At 39.7% G+C, this 24,161-nt stretch overlaps 1 long non-coding RNA gene across 1 annotated transcript in view; it reads right to left on the bottom strand.

The window, feature by feature from the left end:
* The window catches only part of LOC141583628 (uncharacterized), a 42,527-nt gene extending 30,930 nt beyond the window's left edge, over positions 1-11,597 (bottom strand). Inside the window, exon 1 of the long non-coding RNA XR_012516329.1 lies at positions 11,387-11,597. This is a non-coding gene — a long non-coding RNA (uncharacterized LOC141583628). The remainder of the gene's footprint in view (positions 1-11,386) is intronic.
* Positions 11,598-24,161: the final 12,564 nt, after the last annotated feature.

Below are 24,161 nucleotides of genomic sequence, written 5' to 3'. Positions count from 1 at the left end.
AAAGTGTCTGTGCCTTTTCCAGCCCACTAATTTATCTGTATTTAAGATTAACAGAATTTTCCATCTTTTAGATTAGATTTTGTTCATTAAATCCTCATCTTACTTCCCAACCTGCCAAATTTTCATCAGTAGAGGTCTGGGATTCCAACATCACAACCCATTAAGCACATATCTTGGAATTTACAATTTTGTTTTAAAAAACCCTCCACAGACAGTCTATCTTACATATATTAGCCTTGTAAAAGATTAAATATAAATGGATGCTTTCTAAAGCATTTTAAAGGCATTACTGTTTGCTTAACACTTCAGATACAATTTACATTTTGAAGAATACTCTTAATCATACACAATATGCAAAGACTGCAGATCTCAAATTTTGTTTGTATTAAATAGTATTTAATGTAACTATATCGACTTGCTCTTTTAAAAGGTTTTCTTTAAAAGAAAAAAACTAGTGAGGGGTCAGGGATGAAATATGATTTGGGAGCATGATGTTAGAAGATTTAAAGTAGAAAATTTTAATGATCATATTGTATTATGCCAGAAAAGAGGAGTTAAGTGGGAAAACTTGAACTCTTGGAGGAAATGATACAGCCCCCTTGTCAATTCTGTTTGCTTGAGTGTGACCTCCATGATCAAAGGAAGGCAGGGCACAGAGACAACATTAAAAAGTTCCAGGGGACAACTTGACAACATTAAGTCTTATTGGTCAGCCCTCAGACTTCTTTCATTCCAAGCAAAGGGACATCACCTACCGAAGAAATGGGTCAGTGGGACCACACAGGACTGATGGTGTCTGCAGATGCCAGAAGGAGAAAAGCCCCCATCAATGTGAGAAAAGCAGCAAAGGCCCAAGAATAGAGTTCTGCCCCAGGCTCTGAAAAGACAACCCAGAGGTAAGGCACTGGAGAAAAGTCACATGCCTACATACCTTGATCCAAATAAGGAAGAGTTTAATCATGAGAAGAAGCAGCTTTAGTGGTTTTAGAAATAATCTTTCAGCCTCAGGAAACTAAAGCAGGGCCAGCCATCCTCTGAGGAAAGCCATATCCTGGTTTAAATATTTGGGGACTTACATTCTAATGTAGAAGCTAACTGTGTCAGAAATGACAAAATTCATATACAATTTCTCACATTTCCTGATCAGGCTGTTCTACAATGTGATTAACACTGTGATCACAATAAAAATGTTTTATTTAGTGGATAATTGTATGTACCGGTATCTACCATTTCCAAATGTCTCCTTTTATTACCCTTGTTCAAGAAAGTCCTAATATTTAAGTGATTTACTGATCACTTAAAATGCCAGCCTTGCCATTAGGAGGTACATTCACTATACGTTGCTTAATTTTATAGTACATTATTTCTTTATAAACAGACACATTACTGTAGAACATTAATTAAACCTTTTCCCCATTATGCACTACATTTTGAAGACAACAGTGGAACCAAGTGTTGCCTTGACAGATATGCCTGTGACTCCGTTTCTTGGCTCACAAAGGAAGCAGATTCCCCAAGAAGTTGTGCTACTGGGACTCCAGGATTAGGCAACAGACAGCTATGATTTGTGAACGCCGAACTTAATGAATAATGCATGGCAGATGCGCTTCAACAACCCAATTTGCTGAACTATTTAGCATCAATAACCTAGCTATAATGGAAACAGAAGGCCTTTTAGAGGTAGATTATGAGAAGAGTTTTAATAAAATGGTATCACTCCAATCATGTGCATAACATTTGCATTTAGTAGACGCTGATGTTTAGATTGGTATGAAAAGAAAACTTTTGCAACCACCTTTTTGTAAAGCCCTCACTCAGAAATACATTGACATATGGGTGCTGTGTGAGGATCAGCCATTAGGGAAGGATTTGAAGAAACACTGAGCAAGCTCTACTCCCTGCAAATCACACAGACTAAAAAGGCCAAACTCTGATTTCAGAAAATCCTTCTGGTTGAAAAATAATTCTGATGAGCACAAAACTACAAGCAAATTTCCTGTTTGCTTTGAGACTTAATGGCAAGCATTACATAAAAATTCCTATGGAATAACGTATTTTCTAACATTCATAGAAAAGGCCAAGAGTAGTATCATAAACCTAATGTTCAGTAAATTATTTGTTAAATGTATTTGAATTACCTATTTCATATTTCCCTGCTGACCCCCTGCTCTCCAAAATCAATAGGCAAGAAAAAAGTTGCCTTAAGCTGTCCTAGAAATCATTAAAATGCTATATATGAGCTATCCAATTAGCAATATTTATTTATTTATTTATTTATTTATTTATTTTTGACCCAGCAATCCCATTACTGGGTATATATCCAAAGGATTATAAATCATTCTACTATAAAAGGACACATGCACACGAATGTTCATTGCAGCACTGTTTACAATAGCAAAGACCTGGAACCAGCCCAAATGCCCATCGACGATAGACTGGACAGGGAAAATGTGGTACATATACACCATGGAATATTACGCAGCCATCAAAAACGATGAGTTTGCATCCTTTGTAGGGACGTGGATGAACCTGGAAACCATCATTCTCAGCAAACTGACACAAGAGCAGAAAATCAAACACCGCATGTTCTCACTCATAGACGGGTGTTGAACAATGAGAACACATGGACACAGGGAGGGGAGCACTACATGCTGGGGTCCGTTGGGAAATGGGGGAGGGACGGGGAGGTGGGGAGGTGGGAAGAGGTCGAATGGGGAGAAATGACAGATACAGGTGAGGGGAAGGAAGGCAGCAAACCACACTACCATGTGTGTACCTATGCAACAATCTTGCATGTTCTTCACATGTACCCCCAAACCTAAAATGCAATAAAAAAAAATTAGCAATATTTAAATGAAAATTTATAATTTAGTACTTTCCCATTGATAAGTATGAGAAAGCTACACCCATGTCAACTTTTCTAGTACTAATAACATATGTAAAAAATAAAACTAAATTTGACAAGAATAGGATTTTATTTTTGCATCAGTAGAATTTATTGAGTGACCTGAGGTGAGTTCAACATTCAATATTAGTAGTTACATAATGGCAGGAGAAATTTCCTAGGGCAAAAGACTTGTCCGGATCCCATACTCATAAAGAATGGCCAAAGCCAATCTTCCAAGAGGAACACAATAAAATTCCCCCTAAACCCATCCTTTTATATCCTGAAGCCTTGAAAATCTGTATCTCTGAAGCCTGAGAGTTCACTGAGGAGCCAGAGACTGGACTTAGGGATCCCAACTTCTTTTTTTTCCTAAGAGTTTTCTCTGCTTACTAATTCATTCCTCTTCTCTCATAGTTTTAAGCCCACTCTAATCAGGCTTTGTTTGATCACTCTACCAAAATTTCTCTTATTAAGGTCACAAATACATTGCTAAATTCAACAGCCAATTCTCATCTTAATTGACTTATCAAAAATGCCTCTTTCTGATATACTTTCAAGGGATCCCAACTTCGAAGCAGAGTCTCATCATGGTAACTTAGCTGTGTGGTCAGTTGTGAGCAATTAGGACCTTAGAGAAAGTCATTGTAAAGGCAAGACATATGCTTCTGCTGGGAAGGGAACTGAATACTGAGTAGCTACCACATACTAGGCCTTGTGCCAGGCGGACCATGCACTATCAACACTGGTTTGAAAAGGTGAATATTGAAGGGGCCCTACTGGAATCAAACTGTCTGTCTTGGAGAAGGTGCTGAATGAGCAGGTGGACAGGTTCCAATACATCATGGCATGGAATTTTCCTGGGCAGCATAAAATCCTGTATCCCTGTGTACTGAGGAAGGACATCGAGAAACAGTTCACAGATCCATTTCTCCTTAGCATCCCTGAGCTAAGTAGAACTATAAATACGCCCCCAAACTTCTCTGAAACCAAGCATTCAAATTCTTCTCCTGAGAAACCATTATTTCACAGGTGAGGCAGGACTGTTGCCACATGATTTAACACACATTTAATCTCAATAAGTCTTTTATTTTGTAGGAGAGAAGACCAAGTTTTATAAATGTAAGTTGTCCACATCATAAATAGCTGTGGAACTCAGGTCTGGCTGACCCCAAAGCCCGAAAATACCACCGCTTAGATCGGAATAGGAGGTAAGGATTCAGAGTGTAGACCTGTCAGGATATGAATACTGTGGCTTAGTCAAGATTTCTCATCTGTGCTGTGAATTCGTTTCAAATTCCAGCTTAATGGAGGAAAAAATATTGCAAGGTTCTCTCAAATTCAACATGTCTAAAAACAACTCATGATTTTACACTCCCAGTAAGTTCTTTCCCTCCTTCCATTTTCTTTTCTTGGTGAGTGATCCCAGCACCCATCTAGTTCTGCCAGCCAAGGATGTAGAAGTCATTCTGCATCTTTCAATTAACCTGCTCCTCTCTCCCTCCCTCCCGACTTATGCTCAGTTCATCACCAAGTCCTGCCAATTTTACCTTCTAAATACTGTTGGAACTATCCACTTCTATACCTGCTGCTCCCACTCCAGTCCAGGCAACTGTCACCTCCACAAGACAGCCACGGTAGCTTCCCAACCCCTCTCCCTATGTCAGCAGCAGCCTCACCCAGCCGTTTCCACTCTGCATATTGAAATATAAACCTGACCAGACCATATCCCCACCCACAACCCCTTTCCCACTTCTTACAACATGTCACGGGCTTCCCATTGTTATAAAGACCAAATTCTTAGCATGGCCCCACATGGACGGATCCTTGCTATCTTACCAGACTCATTTCAAATTATTCTCTCAATCTTAGAGTCTTTACAATCTTACAGTCTTTATAGATCTTCGAACATGACTTACTTCCTCCATATGACCTTCACAGACACAGGGAATCCACCCAAAATATTCCTCCCCACTCTCAACCAACTAGTAACTCATATCCATCCTTCAAACCTCAGATCAAATGCTGTTGCCTCATAGAAGCATTCCCTAAACCCCCAAATTCAGACATGCCCCCTTGTTAGACACTCATATAGCATCTTATACCTTTCCTTCCTGGCATTTGTCCAGGTTTATGACCATACATATATTTATATGATTATTTCATTCTCCTTCTCTCTCAGCTGTAAGATCCATGACGGCAGGAAGTGCATCTGTGTTATCTTTGGCTTCCTGACACCTAAGAGGTGCTTAGTAAATGCTTACAGGTGACAGAAGACAAGGATAAAAGGGAAAAGGCAAGAGGCACAGAGCATGGTGAAACCATGAATGTGCATCCTAAGTCTCCGTTGGCTTGGGAACTGCGGTGGGGTTAGCTAGCCCAACCAACCCTGCCCATTTCCTGCCCTTTCCTGGGGCAGAGAAGGTTAACTGGTTATGAGGAGGGATGACAAGTCTGCTCCACTTGCCCTGAAAATCCATTTGCGTGACTACCCTTGAGGCTGCTCTGGATAAGCCAGAATCTCCCTAATGGGATTTGTCCTAGCATTTGTCCTAGTTTTATTTGAGGTAAAATCAGAGAGCAGGCAGGATCTGAGAAAACATTAATAATTTGCATTGATATGAAACTCTGACCACATTTATGTAAGTTTCTTTTTTGATACCGAGTCTGTCACCCAGGCTGGAGTGCAGTGGCGTGATCTTGGCTCACTGCTACCTCTGCCCCCTAGGTTCAAGCAATTTTACTGCCTCAGCCTCCCAAGTAGCTGGGACTACAGGCACGCACCACCATGCCTGGCTAATTTTTGTATTTTTAGTAGAGACGGGGTTTCACCATATTGGTCAAGCTGGTCTTGAACTCCTGACCTTGTGATCAGCCCACCTCAGCCTTCCAAAGTGCTGGGATTACAAGCGTGAGCCACTGCATACTTTGCATTGATGAAACTCTGACCATGTTTACATAAGCTTTGTCTGCCCAAGCAAGGGAACTACAAACTCAAGCAAGGGAACTACAAACTACTTGGTCAAGTTAGTGGTGTGGTGCTTTCCCCCAGTCAGCAGTTCTGCATTAACACAGATGTCTGTGCATCACCAAATTCACTACACAGTGGTTTCACTCCTACCATAGAATTTCTTCCTGTCACGTTGCCTTTCCTCTTCGCTTATTTCCTATGGAGTCTGCTATGAGCTAACTTCCTCTAGCTCCACTCATAACTCCTCCTGGGCTGTTCCCTAGCTTATACCACTCCCTCTGTGATGTTAGCACCTGCGGCTGGGAGAGAGGGTGATTTGAAATGTGCTGACTGGGACACAAGGCTTAACAAGCCACCAAGGCTGCCATGTCTACACCATGTCAATCCTGCTTAGGTGCTGAAAGGATTCCTACAGCAAGCTAGTTCCAGTCCAAAAGCTGAAATCCTGTGTTTATGAAAGACTGAAAGGAATGTCCTAGCCACACTCTGGCACGAGCTGCCCCTGAGCTCTCCCTCCTGTCCGGTTTAGAGGGCCAACTGAAAAGCTGCTGCCAGTGGCTTCCCTGCCAGGGCGGCTAAGTAGCATGACAGTGTAGATACTCAAAGAAGCCCACACCATTGGCACAAAGACAATCTTTCCAGGAAACAGAGTAAGAGACTGCAAAAACGCTGGCAGCTGACACCCATAGTCCTTCACTTATCTACTGATTGCAGAGCAGATGGGGCTTAAAAAGGACTAACACATGCTGGAAACTCTATCTGCTCCACCTTTTAAAGTAAAAATAAAACCCCTTCATGTCAAGCAGACACAGAGCACTGACCCCACAGAATTCTAGCAGCCAGCTCCATCACCCACCAATACAATTTGCAAGTAGATTACTAGGAATTAAGAGACCAACTTGAAACTGAACTCCCATTCCAGAAGCATTGGTCTGGGTAGACAGAAAAGAGAATTGCAGATGTGACCACTAAAAAGGGTCATGTTTCTCCTGTATCAGAGCCTTGGGTATTTTCACCAGAAAGACCACTAGGTGGGAGAACTCTCAGAGAATTCAGGGGCAGACCCTCCTCAACACAGAGGCAGAGCTGCCAGGAGAACAAATGGACTGTAAATATGCCCTGCTACATCCAATGTGTAGCCCTATGTTTTCTCCATGTAGTTCCAAGAAGTAGGACTACTGCCAAAGGGTAGAAACTACAAAAGAACAGATTTGGGTTCAATCTAAGCAAGAATTAAAGGGCAGCCTAGACACGGTGTTGCCACCTTCTAGTGGCAATAAGTTCTCTGCCAGGGCATGCCAAATCCCTTCTCACAGATAAGTGCTGAATCTCAAGACTCTTGCAGAAGGCTAAATGTTTATGTCCCCTGAAAATTCCCAGCCTCCAGAACTGTGAGAAATAAATGGCTGCTGTTTAAGCCACCTTTAAGTCTATGCTATTTTGTAATTGCTGCCTGAACTAAGATAGCTCTAGAAGTCTAAAAGGGCTAGATAGGGATCAAACCTCCCCTGAAGGCTACATAGGGTACAAACATACCCCTCTGGTATTTCCCTCAAAGGATACATCCAGAGGCAGCAGCACTTTAACAGAAATCATAATCAGAAAGTTTCTCAAATTGTCCCAAAGACTCATCTCTCCAAAAGAGAAGAAAAGAGAAATCCACCCTAAAGAAAGAGACATAGAAGAAAGAAACCCTGTTTTAAAACAAAGAAAAGAAGAAATTGACTTTAAACTAAAGGATGAGAAGCAAAGCCCCGAGAAGCTCCTGAGGTGACCAGTAGACAGAGACAGCCATTGTGCCTAGAGTTTTTAGGGCCAAATTTGAGTGCATGGCCAGGAGATTCCAAATCTAGACTGGAACCACTTCCCACTAGGGTATTACAGAAGGTATTCCAGCTTTGGATGAGTGATTGGACTACATCAGGAGTTAAGGGGCTGGGACTGCTAAATTCTGAAATTACACATCATATCTTGTATGTGTCCATGTACATTTTCTAGACAGTGTTGACAGCTTTTTACCAGATTCTAAGAATTTACATAACACTGTTTTACATAAACTCCAGAGCATCTTTGAATTCAATCTGCATGTTTAATATAAAATATTTGGAGATGATTCACTTTTTTACTGCATATTATAATATTATGGCAGTTTAAAGGGGATAACCATTATGAATCCTTGCCTTTTCTGGGCCTGAGAGTAAAAGAATAAATTTTCCTCTACTGAATAATTATACCTCATGTGTTACTGGGTTTTGCAGTCATTTTATGGAGCCCTGGGAATGCAAACATACCACAGTGTCTAAATATAATGCTCAGTCCAAGGAGGGAGACGTATACAATATTATGGTGTCCATTTGTCCTTCACCTCTCCAACCTCCCTTCCCTCTTCTGGAAACTGCCTTAATTTTTGCTTAAGGATCCACCCCCTCCCAATCTCAAATAATACGATCTAGGCAGGGCCAATCCTCAGTTCTGGGGGTGAACTTCTCTCAGTCGGAGTATTACCTATCCTGGCCACAATGATCAGCTTAGGGCAGGCAGACAGCCTAATTCAGTCTCTGCCTGGTGGCCCTCAGGGCATTTCCTAGGAACACTGGGACAAGGACTCTTTTTTTCGTCCTGGATTTAAATCTCTGAGTTGCTGATAGGCACCTAGTAACTATGGGAGGTCCTAAAATAGAGCCAGCATTGAAGAAGCTGATCCAATAAATGGATATCAAGAACCCAGTTCTTGGCTGTGTGTTTTGAGCCATGAATTCAGGCACAGTTGAGGCTGTATCACAAATGACTCATATGTATCAATAAACTCTCTCTTAAAACAACACAAACCAGTTTAGATTGGATTTTTGGTCACTTGCAACCAGAAGAATTCTGACTACAGTAGTAGTTGAAAATGCAGCACTATGGTTTGACAGTTACCTTTTAGAGTCCCCACAAAATAAACCTCTATCAATTAATACGACTTCCCCTATGCACACCTAAATATGCACCTTTCTTCACAGAAAGGATCCTTTTTTCTGCTTTCCCCTCACTTGTATCTTTGTTTCCTCTTCCCTCTTTTAAAGTACCTCAGAGATAACACAAATTCCCTTGAGGACTCATATTTCCATTTAAAACATGCTCTGAAATGCAATCAGCCCTTGAAATCATTTCACAGAAACCTTAACAAGGCAAAGCAGCAAAAGGAATGTAGAATGTAATATGGCCACGGTTTTTTGAACCAGGGGTTTTAAGGCCTAATGAGGAACCAGAACGCCTTCCAGTTTCATTTATCCTAAGAAACTACAATCAGTGTAAAAGGTAATGTCACCCTTTTCACAGAAATAAATTTTTTTTTCATGGAGGAAAAAAATGGGCTATAGAGCCTGGGACAATCTTCTGTTTGTAATTTGTGAAATTATAATTCAAATGACAATTAGCAAATGACTAGAAACCAAACCGTGATCCCAGAAGACTTGAAAGCTATTGATAACAGAGACAGAAATAAAACAGGCAAATTAACACTTTGCCTGATATGTTCAATGAGCTCATGAGTACTTGGCAAACCACGATCTAGCAGAGACCTTTCTGTAATTATTTACACTGCATACAACATTATGATGGAAAGTCAGACACACAGTTATTCCTAATTTGAAATTAGACAATTAACCAATCAATAAAACTACTTGCCTAATAGGAAAAGTTTTTATTGTAAAGTCTGTATTTCAATTTGAATAGCAGCAGAAGCAGCTCAGAACTGATTACACAGAATTCTACATATTATAAAATTAAAAATAGGAAGAGAGATTACTCGATAAAGTAGGTGTAAATGACAAAAGAATTTTAGACAACTTTTCCAACATGTCATTAGCCCAAATAGTTCACAAGAAAGCGAATCTATGTAAATCTCTACGTATCTAACAATTTGCCTCCAGTTGGAATTTTTTCCCAGACTGACTGACTTAACTGTCCTTCTAGAAGTAAATGAAAACCTATCACTGGAATGGGTTCTCTGCTTTTCTCAGGTTTATCTAGAGGCACTTACTCAGATAATCTAAGAGTTCCTTCAACCCAGTAAGTTAAACCCAAACTTACACAGTTTTCTAAATTTTTTTAGTTGTAAAAGTTTTCTTTTATGCTACATTTAATTACAGAACTTTTCAATCATAAAATTATCCCACCATCTCTTCAAACAGACCAGTTCAGAGGAACACTGGTCAAACCCAATGTATCAAAGCTTAAAAACCTGACAAATTGTGGTGTTAGATTTTGCAGCATCTTCTCTTTCCCTGCGTCCTATAAATTCTGAAGCATTCAAGACGGTTTCAAACTTATTTAGTTTTAAGATATCTTAATCACAGCTGTCGGGATACTCAAATGGCTATACCTTCTGATAAGGAGAGCAACATGTACACAGGGACTCTACTTCCATAAAAATGCGCTGAGCAGTATTGTTCCTGGAGCCAAGTTCTGCCTGATTGAAGGCTCCATGCCCTTCGAGTCAGCTAAGTCAAAATACAATGGCTGGAAGCAATCATGTCAAGTCTGTAAAAGGTACTCGATTGTGGTCAGAGTAAAGTACAAAGGCTTATGAAATATTAGACAAAAACATAAGCCATTCTTCATATGGCTTACAAATTTATAGCCTATAAAAGAATATAAACTAACCACTTGAAGTTTGATATGGCCAAGGAAATGGGATATTGGGGAAAGGCAATGCAAAAGCATTCCCAAAACACTGTAAGCACTTCAAGTATAAAACATGCTAATGTACAAAAGTAAAATTTTATAAACAAGCTTTCATACCTAAAGTAAAATGAAAATACAAAGGAAAATAAATTTGGAGCCTAAAAACACGGGTCAAATAAAATTATTTCATGTTTAAGTGCATACATTCCTTAAATAGTTTGTTCCATGTAATAATACTCAAAAGTGAAACAATCTTTTAAAGAAAATAGTAATAGTTAAAGCTACCAATTCACACATCTGGAGCATGAATTATTAATGAGCTTAAGGTTGATAATAAGATAACAGACAGCTTAGTACAATAAAATACTATAGAAATAGAATCAAGGGAGGGAAAACTAGCTCTCTTGAGGAAGAGAAATAGTCTCTATAATTGCGTCTCAAGTATTTATAAAGCAAGAAAACTAGAGACTCCTGGTAAACCTAACAACCAGCCACAAAAATTCTATTAATGAACATTATTGATGCAGTTAACCACCAGATAGAGTAACTGTATCATCAACACAAGAGATGCAGGTTTCACTTTAGATTGGTATTAAACATTTAAAATGTATATTAAAAGGACTACTTTTTTAAGCATCTTAAAATGGTAACAGCAGGTGAACCAAAATATCAAGGCCAGCTCTCAGTCACAAGTACTTAACCCCAAAATTCCCAGCTGGAACATCCTTTAGAACACCAGCGTTCCTCACCAAAAAATCTACCATTACTAACACAGAAAGAGATATGCAAGAGCCAAGCATGCAGTAAAACAGGACAATTTGGAACCAAGGGGCAAAAAACAGCTATCTTTCATCACTGCCCACCTTCCAGAAAGTTCTCATTTGTATGGATTTGTCAGCAGTTCCCATTCATCAACTCAGCAGTGCAGAAGAAGCCACATTCATCATCCAGGTTCTGACATGAACTGTTTTCAAAAAACTCTGAGAAAATTGAAACAGTTAACTGTATTTAGAAACTTCTAACAGGTCATTCATAAAGATAATAGCAGGAAAAAAGCAAAGTCTAATGCTGTTGTATGTCCATGCTTCAATTCAATCAGCCAGTCTTCTTGTACAATCTTTTTTTCCAGATACTGAGTTCAGTAAGTTGCTACCCACAGTAGCCCTATTTTTACCCCACCCATTCTGAGAGTGTTAAGATAAAGGATACAACATTTTTCTTCATGTGTATGTTTGTTTAACGTCTCTAATTAATGAAAGTATTCAGGTTCTACCATCTAAGGAATTGAAAATTCAGGTATCCTTGAAAACCAAAGCAATTACTATCTGCCCATATAGAAAAATAGTATTTTATTTAATTGTAAAAATGTTAAAAACATTTAATTAGTGCTTCCTATGTGTCAGACACTGTATTAACAGGAGATATAATAAATGACAACACAAAAATCTCTAATCACAGACAATTCCAAAAGTTTTCTTTGTCGAAGTAGCAACGTCTTTTCCAGATCTATGAATGTTGGTGAGACCTCTCATCTACCCTTGACTCTTCCAGTTCTGGTACAGAGTTTCATAGTCTATGGCATAACTACAAGACAAAAGAAGGGAAGCAAAGCAACAAGATTCCACGTATCACTATCCATCATCTCTCCCTGGAAACATCTTATCTTGAACTTTATCCACGGGAAATAATATTGTATTGGAGAAAGACCAGCTAGCCTGAGGCAAAACTCCCAAAATCATGGGTTTATTTTCAGAGCCCTAGACCCTTCTCCTTTCAGCTTCTCTTTTTCGCCACAGTAGTGGTTGGCTCTATGCCAGCATATAACACAATATCTGGCCCAGAAGATGTGCTCAATAAATATTGGTGATATCAACTAATTGATTAATTAATTGGTTGATTATATTCCTGGATTCCTTGGCTACCATCAGCCAAGTTCTACACCATCAATGTAACTCCTTGCAAGTCTCGTCCCAGCGAGTCATCTAAGAAAGTAATCTCAGATTCAATTAAAATGCTAACAGCAGGGAGTAGGTACTCAAACTTGAATACCCCAGTGTAGGCAAATCATATCAACTGTTTATCTGAGAGCCCCTTTAAGTACAATGAATCCCCAGGATTAAAACTTCAGACATCGGCCGGGCGCAGTGGCTCAAGCCTGTAATCCCAGCACTTTGGGAGGCCGAGGCGGGTGGATCACGAGGTCGAGAGATCGAGACCAACCATGGTCAACATGGTGAAACCCCGTCTCTACTAAAAATACAAAAAAAAAATTAGCTGGGCATGGTGGTGCGTGCCTATAATCCCAACTACTCAGGAGGCTGAGGCAGGAGAATTGCCTGAACCCAGGAGGCGGAGGTTGCGGTGAGCCGAGATCGCGCCATTGCACTATAGCCTGGGTAACAAGAGTGAAACTCCGTCTCAAAAAAAAAAAACAAAAAAACTTCAGACATCAAAAGCTGAGGCCAGGAAAATTTCTTAGATCATATATCTGCTCCTAATCAATATGGTCATGGTCAGAGCCAAGGCCTATGACCTCTGCTGCAGAAAGGGAGAGGAGAGAATGGATTGCATCCCAGTGAGCCAGTCTTTCATTTTATATATTTTCTGTGTTCCTCATTACTACAAAATGAATCTGAAATAGATTGGGCCAAAATCATTTAAAAATATATCAGGAGACCAACCCAAGAACAGTGAAAATACTATAGTCTCTTATTATTACCTATTTATACAGCTATTTACATAGAGGCACACTACTATACTGTTAGCAGCACAGACTCGGGAAGTCTTACTAGCTGTTGCCTTGAATAAGTTGTTTAACTGGTGTTACTTAGCTTTCTCATCTTGTAAAAAATAAAACATCTTCCTCATAGAGTTGTGATGAGGAAGAACAATGCCTGGCACAAACTGAACACTTCCTAAGCAACAACTTCTGAATTTTGTAGAAGTTGGTTAAGTTCAAGTATTCATCAACAAATAGGAATTTCATGAGGCAGTGGCTCTCTCAGCACCCCTAAATATATTGCAAAGTAAGTCAATCTCTCTACCCAGGCAAGATAATTAAAATGCTGTCCTACCAATTGGTAAACAGCCTCTGCTTCACACACTTATCTAGCACCTCCCTTCAATCCTCTCTCTAAGAGTTCTCCGTATCCCCACAATCCAGCATCAAAGGACTCCAAGATCTTACTACAGGGCTTCAGCCAGTGTGCCAGACCAGCACGTACCATTTGCTATGAGTAGAACTGGATCTCCCAAAAACAGTAAGTTAAAGCCCTAACCCCGAGTACCTCAGAGTATAAGCTTACTTGGAAACAGGCTTTCTTCAGAGATAAGTTTGTTAAAATGAGGTCATTCATGTGAACCCGAACCTAACATGACTAGTATGCTTATAAAAAGGGAGAATTTGGACACAGAGAGGTATGTACACAGGTAGTACACCATGAGAGGATGAAGACAGGTATCAGGATGATAATCTCTACAGACCAAGGAATTGCAAAGATTGCCAGCAAACCACAAGAAACTAGGCAAGAGGCATGGAACAGAGTCTCTCTCACAGCCTGAGCAGGAACCTACCCTACTAACATCTTAATCTTAGACGACAAGCATCCAGAACTAGGAGATAATAAATTTCAGTTCTTTAAAACATCTGGTCTGTGGTACTTTGTTATTAGCAAACCAGTAAAACGCTATTTTTTTTTTGAGATGGAGTTTTGCTCTTGTCACCCAGGCTAGAGTGCAGTGACATGATCTCAGCTCACTGCAACCTCCACCTCACGAATTCAACCAATTCTTCTGCCTCAGCCTCCTGAGTAGTTGGATTACAAGTATGTACCACTATGCCTGGCTAATTTTTGTATTTTAGTAGAGACAGAGTTTCAACAAGTTAGCCAGGCTGGTTTCAAACTCCTGACCTCAAGTGATCCGCCCGCCTCAGCCTTCCAAAGTGCTAGGATTATAGGTGTGAGCCACTGCGCCCGGCATCAATACAGCACTTCTAACTGCACCTCTCCATGAGGTGGCGTCTACCTCCTTGGCTTTCCATAAAACATAAGCACAGTTTACTTGAGTCTTGGAAAGATAAAAGGAAGATTGTTCTTTAGCCTAGTGAGTACATTCTCACAACCCAATCGGAGAGTCCACAGCCTTAAGGAACTCAGGGGGTTTGATAAACAATGGACTCTCAAATCCTGAAATAGTTTAGATTTTCATGTTTCTGAATAGAAGCCAGGTTTCACTATCAAAGGTTACTTGCAGTCCCATCTGCTCTTTAACCCTGGACAACAGCAAGACATGAGCAAGTCTCCTGGGAAACCCAGAAAATTGAATAAGGTTAAAGTATACATTCCTGTGAAATTGTTTTACCAAGCATTCCTGGAAGAAAATAATAAGAATGGCTCCTTCTGAAATGCCCAGGCATAAATCTGACTTGAAGTTATATTGGACCTGCTAGCCACACCTAGGCACAAACACCTGAACAGAATTTGAGTAACATTCTCATTCTTTATCTTAAAACTTTACTATGTAAATTAGGAGCACTTACAGTACAGATCTCAGGCTATCGTGAATTGATCTAATATACCTGTACTTTGGTTTTCTCCCCTTTTACAGGCAAACAAAAGAGGAAGAGAGACCCATAGTCAATCAGGAGAGGGACTGAAACTAAACTACAACTAGATTTTCCATCAAACCACTCAACCCATTAAATCATTATAAATACCAGTTATGTGCTAAGGATAAAGAATCTGAGAGTGGTAAGGAGAGATCCAGGATGGCTGAAGAGGAACAGCTCTAGAGTACATTTTCCAGCGAGAAGAATGCAGAGGGTGAGTGATCACTGCATTTCCAAACGAGTTTTTACTACCCACAGACTAGGAGATTCCCAGGCTAAAAAGTTCCATGAGTTTCCAGCACAGCTGTTTCAGCCGGTGTTGCGGGTCTCCACACAAAAAATCGCACAAATCCAGGTGGCCGTTTCAACAGGCACCTGGAATGCCTGGGATACAGAGCCACCCATTCAACTGAAAAAAGTGGGGCTGAAACAGGGAGCCAGGTGATCTGGCTCAGCAGTTCCCACCCCCAAAAAGACCAGCAATCTGAAATGCTTGGGATTGAGAGTTTCGCAGCAAGCACAGCTGGACCTGGGACAGTCCAGCTTGGTGGGGAAAAGGGCATCAGCCATTACCAAGGCAGTATGCCATTACCACCTTTACTGAGGCAGTCTGCCATTACTTAGGCAGTCCACCATTACTGAGGCAGACCACCATTACTGAGGCAGTTCTAACAGGAAGTTCACACATCAGCTGGGCAGAGCCCACAGCAGCTCAGTAATGCCTCTGCTGGCAGACTGTGGCTAGACTACCACCTTGCTGGGCAGAGCATCTGAAAAAAGGCAGCAGCATGTCAGGAACATATAAATAAAGCCCCACCTTCCCAGGACAGAGCACCTGGGGGAAAAGGCAGTTATGAGTTCTGCTGCAAAAGACTTAAACGTACCTGCCCATAAGCTCTGAATGGAACAACAGAGCTCCCAGCTCAGCATTTGAGCTCCTATAAGGGATAGACTGTCTCCTCAAGCAGCTCCCTGTCCCCTATATATCCAAAGAGACACCTTGTAAAGAAAAGCTCAGGATGACATCTGGCAGGTACCCTTGTGGGACGAAGATAATAGAAGAAGAAACTAGCAGCAACCCTTACTGTTCTGCAGCCCCCACAGGTGATTCCCAGGAAAGCAGGGTCTGGAGTGGACCTCCAGCAGTCCTACAGCAGAGGGGCCTGACTATTAGAAGGAAAACTAAACAACAGAAAGAAATAAATTCAACATCAAAAAAAAGGATGTCAACTCAGAGACCCCATATGAAAGTCACCAACTACAAAGAACAGAGGTAGATAAATCCACAAAGATGGGAAGAAACCAGTGCAAAAAGGATGAAAACACCAAAAACCAGGACTCCTCTTCTCTTCCAAGAGATCTGAACTCCACACCACGAAGGGAACAAAGCTAGATGGAGAATGAGTCTGATGAATTAACAGAAAAAGGCTTCAGAGAGTGAATAATAACAAACTTCTTGAGCTAAAAGAACATGTTCTAACCCAATGCAAAAAAACTAAGAACCTTGAAAAAAGGTTTGATGAAATGCTAACATGAATAAACAGCTTAGAGAAGAATATAAATGAACTGATGGAGCTGAAAAACACAGAAGAACCTCATGAAGCATATACAAGTTTCAATAGTCGAATTGACAAAGCAGAAGAAATGATATCATAGATTGAAGATTCACCAAATTAAAAAACAACAATAACAACAACAAAATGAGAAGGCAAGATTAGAGAAAAAAGAGTCAAAAGAAATGAACAAAGCCTCCAAGAAATATGGGATTATGTGAAAAGACCTAATCTACATTTGACAGGTGTACCTGAATGTGACAGAGAGAATGAATCCAAGCTGAAAAACACTCTTCAGGATGTTATCCAGGAGAACTTCCCCAACCTAGCAAGGCAGGCCAACATTCAAATCCAGGAAATACACAGAACACCACAAAGATACTCCTCAAGAAGAGAAACCCCAAGGCACATAATCATCACATTCACCAGGGTTGAAATGAAGAAAAAAATGCTAAGGGCAACCGGAGAGAAAGGTCAGGTTACCAACAAAGGGAAGCCCATCAAACTCACAGTGGATCTCTCAGGAGAAACCCTACAAGCCAGAAGAGAGTGGGGGCCAATATTCAACATCCTAAAAGAAAAGAACTTTCAACCTAGAATTTCATATCCAGCCAAAGTAAGCTTCAAACTAAGCAAATGGGAAATAAAATCCTTTATGAACAAGCAATTGCTGAGAGATTTCATCACCACTAGGCCTGCTGTACAAGAGCTCCTGAAAGAAGCACTGAACATAGAAAGGAACAACTAGTATCAGGCACTCCAAAAACCAGGAAGGCAGAAAAAGGAAGGCCATTCTCATCGGAATAGTGAGAAAAATCATAAAGCATAGAGTAGGGTTTCCATGGTTGGAAATATCTGGAGGAAGGCAGGCTGAGTCTGGGGCTTTACTTGACAGGTGATGGAGAGCTACTGAAGGGTTTGTACAGGACTTGATAGTTGTGTGTTTCAGAAAACTTACCTAATTTACAGTGTTCAAAATAAACTAGCACTGGGGATAGGCTGAATACTGAGTTATTAAAAGGTTATTTCAAGATGTAGGGTAAATGCACCTGACAGCAATAACTTAAGCATACCCTTAGAATGACACTTTATGGCAGATGCCCCTGAACGTGTGTTCCAAGCTAGAGAATGCAGAAGTGGCCTATCTGGAGATTCGTTCCTTGTCTATGAGGATCTTCTGAGCCCCTGTACTGTTGGGTGGAACACAGGCTGTTGAGGAGATTGAAGCCCTAAGCTTTCAGTTAATTGAAGGTTGCCAGGTAGAAGTCATTAAGGAGAGTGTGGTAAGTTAAAATGCTATATAAACTGCATGCTGTTTGCGAGTGGCTGTGGTTTTCCAGCCCAGCCCACCACTCCTGGACTCTCTTTCTTGTATGTAAGCCCCTAATAAAACCCCGTGTCTCATTTGCTGATTCTGGGTCTGTTCTTCAGCCTTTCAAACTGGGTGCCTTCCCTGCTGAGGTTCATAAGGATTCAGCACAACACAAGAGCTCAGGAGAAATCAGAAGTAGAAAATGATGAGTCATTTCGGAGGTCAGCTGACCAATTTTTGTGGCTAGTTGAACAAAGAGAAGGGGAGAAAAGCCAAAGGTGACTCTGAAGCTCTGAGGTTTCTAAAAGACAGGAATGGATGTTATTCACTGGAAAAATAGACCCAGGGAGAATCTGGAAGCCTTGGAAACTTCCAGATTGTCTCTTATCACTTCTTACTGACATAGCATCATAAAGTTGTGTGGAATGAACATAAAACTTTGTGATTAAAAAAAACACAGAACATAAAAATTTTGTGTATTCAGCCAGGTGCAGTGGCCCACACCTGTACTCCCAGCACCTTGGAAGGCCAAGACAGGCAGATCACAAAGTCAGGAGTTTGAGACCAGTCTGGCCAATATGGTGAAACCCCATCTCAACTAAAAATTAGTTACTCAGGAGTATGAGGCAGAAGAATCACTTGAATCCAGGAGGCAGACATTACAGTGAGCACACTGCACTCCAGCTTAGGCAACAGAGACTCCATCTAAAAAAAAACAAAACAAACAACAACAACAACAAAAAAAAAAAAAAAAAAAAAAAAAAACACTTTGTATAGTCATTAATTTAAGGTAAATAAAATAAACTTTTTCTTCAGATTTCCAGCCCTGAAAACGCACACATTTCAACCACTTCCCTGGAAAGCATCTATATTTAACCAAGTTGTAGTACTGATAATTATTGTGACTTTAAAAGACAATTCTCAAATAGGAGAAACCTCAACTATTTCTTCTTGTAAATTAGTAAAGGTGTATATTAGTAAATGTATCAACGAGCCAATATGCCACTGACTGTAATAATTCAGGATTTATATTTCAACACAAAGAGATGCAATATAACCCCAAGCTAGATTTATGCCTGGGTGTGGGTGGGTATTCATTCAATCAATGGGAGGACATAAGAGGAGATTCAAGGGTAATGGCTATTCCTATCCTCAAAAATCCTCTGCTCTTATTTACCATGAGTTTGAACAAAATACAAGATGTACATGGGTTTGTGTTCAGTACTACTTGTAAAAAGTACAGCAAGGGCTCCTCAAGACCAGTCATTAATAAAATAGACTTGATCCTTAAACTTTTCCATTTTACATATTATCTTTAGGCCATCTCTTCTATGCAATTGTTGTCTTATGAGTCCAAATAACACCCTCTCTCGTGGGTTCCAGATCATCTTTAGCTGGGTACAGTGCCTCTCTGCTCACATTCAACACAACCAAAACGAGTCAAATATTTTGCTACCCCAAATCTGCTGTTACCTTCTTTTTTATTTTCTATCTTGGTTAATGGAATAGCTGTATACTTAGGCTCGCTAAGTCTGAAAGTTGAGAGTTATCCAGGGTGACTCATCCTAAAGACCTGCATCAGCCTCCATATCCATTCTTTTTAACTAAGTCTGCCATCTCCCCTTCCATCCACATTGCCACTGCCTTGTTTTAGGAGCCCATTGTTCTTGTGTGAACCACTGCAATATACTTCTAATTTCCTCCCCCCCACCTCCAGTGTCTCTTTTCCATAGAGTGATTCTTCTAAAGCATAAATTTCTAAAGCACCACCATATTCATTGGCTAAGTATGTGTCAAGAGCTTCTTGCCTTCAGGATAAATTCAAATACCTTATGTGGTAAGAAAAATAATGGCCTTCAAAAGATGTGTATGTCCTGGTCCCCAGTACTAGTAACACCCATAGGCTGAAGAATACAGCCAGGCTCTAGAAGCTGAAAAAGACAAGGAACAGATTCTCCCCTGGAGCTTCCAAAAGGAATACAATTTTGGCAACCCTTAATCTTAGCTCCATAAGACCTATTTCAGACATGTGACCTCCTGAGCTGTAAAATAATAAATTGGTATTATTTTAAGCTACCAAGTCTATGATAATTTGTTACAAAGGCAAAAGAAAACTAAAACTCCTTTGTACAGCATACAGAGCCATTGCATGGGACGATATGGGCCGTACCTACTAATGAAGCCATACCTTCCAAGATGCCAAACCATGTATTAATTTCCTCATGTTTATGTGGCCGTCCATACAGGGCTTTCTATCTGCTCTACTCATCTTTCAAGATTCTACTAAATCATGATCTCTTTTGAGAAAGCTTCCTGGTCTTTGAGATGGAGTCACATGTCCCATGCTCTGTGTCCTTCAATTCTTCTATGCCTAACTCTTCTTTGTACTTAGCATAATCTACCAGGTCAGCTGTTTTTATCTGCATCCTCTAGCAGACCATGAGCTATCTGAAAGCAGACACTCTATGTTAATTCATCTCCGCACCCCAGCAGCTAACACAACGCATAACCCATAAAGCCAAATTGAATTCAATTAATAGTAAGAAGAAAAATAGGACAGTAGACCAAAGGGAAGTCGGGTTAAAAAAAAACAGTGGGTTTCAGGATGATGAGAAACCTTAATTTATTGTAGATAAATGGCAAAAGAGCCAAGGAAGGAAGAGGGAATAAATATGCAAATGATAAAAGGAAGAGAAATTTATTTTACTACTCTGAAAGTAGTCCAAATAAATGAGATCATCAGCAAAAATGGAGGGACCATCCTTGAATAGGAAGAAAGATTTTTTTTTCTTTTAAGTAAGAAAAAAAGCAAAGATTTAATACACATATTAATGTAATTGAAAGTTAATATTCAGATGGGAAAAGGAAAAATCTGTCTTTTCATAGGGTTAAGGACTTGATTTTATTTTAAGGCATTACATTTACGTAGTTTCCCCATATTATCTTTATCCAAAATCTTGCAGCATAATTTTCCTAATAGGTCAAATAACTACTAGCTCTTAGGACATTTTTAGGGTAGCAGATTCTTTTTCAAGTCACAAAGACATCTGAGTAATCCTAGGTGCTTCCTACCGCAAAAGACAGCTACCAGTTCAAGTTCTGCTAACAGAGCCCCTAACAAATCTCTCCCAGGCTGAAGTCAAAACAGTTTCTGTCCCTTGATCTCTAGGCCACAGCACCTCAACTATATTCTCTTAAATGTATTTTTCACAAACAAAACACACAGAAGTTGAGTAAAATATTCCATCCCTACTGAAGTCAGAGGTGATGACATGATATCAAAATGCTGCACAAATAAACATCAAGACGCCTACATAGCCACCTGCCTCCAAGGAAAATGACATGAAGGCATCACTGATGCTGCACTCACCAGGCCGTTTTTGGAGCCCCAAAAAAAACTTCTCATATTAACAGATTGTGAAGCCAAAATAGTCTTACAAAAATGTGTGCACCCCGTGAGCAATACAGCCCTTCTGGCAAGAAACATACTATGAAAGCTCAAGCAGAAGAATTTCTGGCGCCAATATTCCAGAGGCAGCTGTTCTCTGTTACAAATGACCTACCGCGGCAGCACTCCTATAGCTGGAACTGCTGCTGAGTCAGCAGCTTTGGGTGTTTTTGGTTGATTTTTCTCACCATCACTTTGTCTAACAGTATTTAGGAAAAGTTTTGTTCTTAGCCAAAGGGGTCAGGCTATGAAAACCAATAAAAAAACATGGTCAGGCCACAGGCACGGGACTAAGATGCCCAGATTCTCAATCAGAGCTTCCATTTCCCATATAGAATGGGTCTAAGCATATGGTCTTGTCCCTGTAAGGAGAAACTCATTATCCTATCACCTTTTTGCCTAGTTTTCAGTGTCCTGTATAGCCGGCTCCCGCCATATTTGACATGTCCATTTGTAATACTCCATTTCAAGCAGATATGACACCATTTCTATGACTTCTTAAAAAACATCATGTCACCTAATTCAAAACAAACCCAAAAAGACCACATCTCATTAATTACCACATTCAAATATTTGATTAATATTCTTTAAGCCGCTTCCGTATTGAAGGCACTGGGCCTTCCCACAAAGGATATCAAAGGCATGAGAAAGTAAACGCCACTGCTCACTAGATGTCATTCAGCCAATCAATAACAATTCTTTCCTAAGTGGCTACTCTGTTTCCAGCATCACAGGGTTGCAGTGGATTTATAAGACATGGGCCTTACTCCCACAGACTTTACATAGCAGTTCAAAAGTCAAAACACATACAAATCAAATAACTAGAGAAAGGCATAAGAGACAAAGGAAAGACCTTCTACAGCAGATAAGAGTTAATAGAAAGGAGTACTTTAATGTGGGCTAAATCAGACAAAATTGAGGACATTCAGAAAAGCTATCATCTGAGCTGAGTGGACTTTCTAGTGGAGTCAGGTTTGGGATCACATCACTGGAAAAGGAAACACTTGAGCTGGGTGCTGAGTTGAGAATTTGTACGGCATTTTGAAGACTACCCAGAATAGTTCCCAATTTGGTCAAAGAAACTGCTGAAAATACTCCCTTCATGCTAACAAAGTACAGAAAATATCCAAGGTGGAAGTTGGGGGTAGAGTGCAAAGGGAATTATGTGAATAACTAATCCTGGAGCAATATTACTTTCCCTTAAAGGGAGGAAACACTAAGACTATGAACTCTCACCTCATTCTATTATTTAAAAAAAAAAAAAGTTCTTTAGGCTTACTCTCTCCCTTATGAAAAAAAATTCTCTTTACATAGGTATTTACAAATTACACTGTATGTGGAAATGACAATACCAATAAGACACCATGGCTTGTGTTGAGTTGGACCTTAAAAAGAGACACCAGAGAGCAACAAAGACACAAAATTTCATGCCTCAGATTGTTCAAGGCTCATTTTTATGATTTCACAAAACATAGCCTGGGAATATAGTTCAAGGCTCATTTTTATGATTTCACAAACATAGCCTGGGAATATAGTTCAAGGCTCATTTTTATGATTTCACAAAACATAGCCTGGGAATATTACATAACATTCATAATTCACAAAATAAAAGCATTTCTGTCAAAGGCTAGTAGATGTCAAAGAGCAATATCACTGATAAACTTTCAGTCACATGTTGAATTTGTATTTCCAACATGAAGAAATAGTTTGGAAATAAACAAATCAAGCATTGACATCAACGATAAAGAATAAGAGAAAGCATGACTTATAATATTAAAATGGTGTCTTATCAGCTAAAAGAAGTTTCAGTATCAAGTCATAACACTTTACTGACTCAGTGGGGATGAAAGTGGGAGAGAGAACTTTGAAGATAAAGTTAATGGTTCTAACATTTTATCAAACCAAGAACAACTCTTCTCCTTGGAGGGTTAGATGCAAAATACTAAAAACAAATCTGCAGCAAAAAGAGATTGGCATTTATCTTTGTTGAATAAAAAGGGGGCTTGGCAAGACTTGCTATGTTTTTAAGAAAAAAAGATTTGCACTCTTTAGTTAAAAGTATTTTATATACAGGAGATGCTCAAAAAGCAGTGAAGAATTAATTGTTTTAACTTAACTGTGAAAATTTCAAATTAAAAAAAACTCAGATCGGCCTTGAACTCTACAATAAAAACAGGTCTTTTAAAATTTTTTTTAGATTTATTGAGGTATGACTAACAAATTACAATTGTGTATATTTAGGATGTACAACATGGTGTTTTGATATATGTATGCATTGTGAGATGATTAACACAAGCTAATTAGCACAGCCTTCACTTCACATAGTTACCTTTTTTTATTGTATAATAAGAGGGAATTGTACCTGTCATCATACTTTTCCTCATCACCACTCACCTCTACTTTTAACCAGGACTGCCAGGCAATCATCTTCCACTCAGCAAACAGGAACTCCTTATTATACAATTACTTCCTATTGCTTTTCTGCTATAAACAAACACAAAATTTCAACCACAAAACGGTAGCATTTGGCCTAGATTATTTTTCATGTTCTTTCACTTGGCAGAAATCTATGAAAAGCAGATGGAGAAATAGTGGTGACTCAAAACAAAAAACAACACACTTAGAGTCTTTTTATAAAAATCGGAACAGTTCTGCATGCAAATATTTAATCTGTCTTGGTAGACACAATGAATATTCAATAGGCACAGTCAAGAAA

Source organism: Saimiri boliviensis, chromosome 2, assembly GCF_048565385.1.
Source record: "Saimiri boliviensis isolate mSaiBol1 chromosome 2, mSaiBol1.pri, whole genome shotgun sequence".
NCBI classification, from domain to species: Eukaryota; Metazoa; Chordata; class Mammalia; order Primates; family Cebidae; genus Saimiri; species Saimiri boliviensis.
The sequence above is the reverse complement of the archived record's forward strand: the minus strand, read 5'-3'. Positions and strand labels throughout refer to the sequence as shown.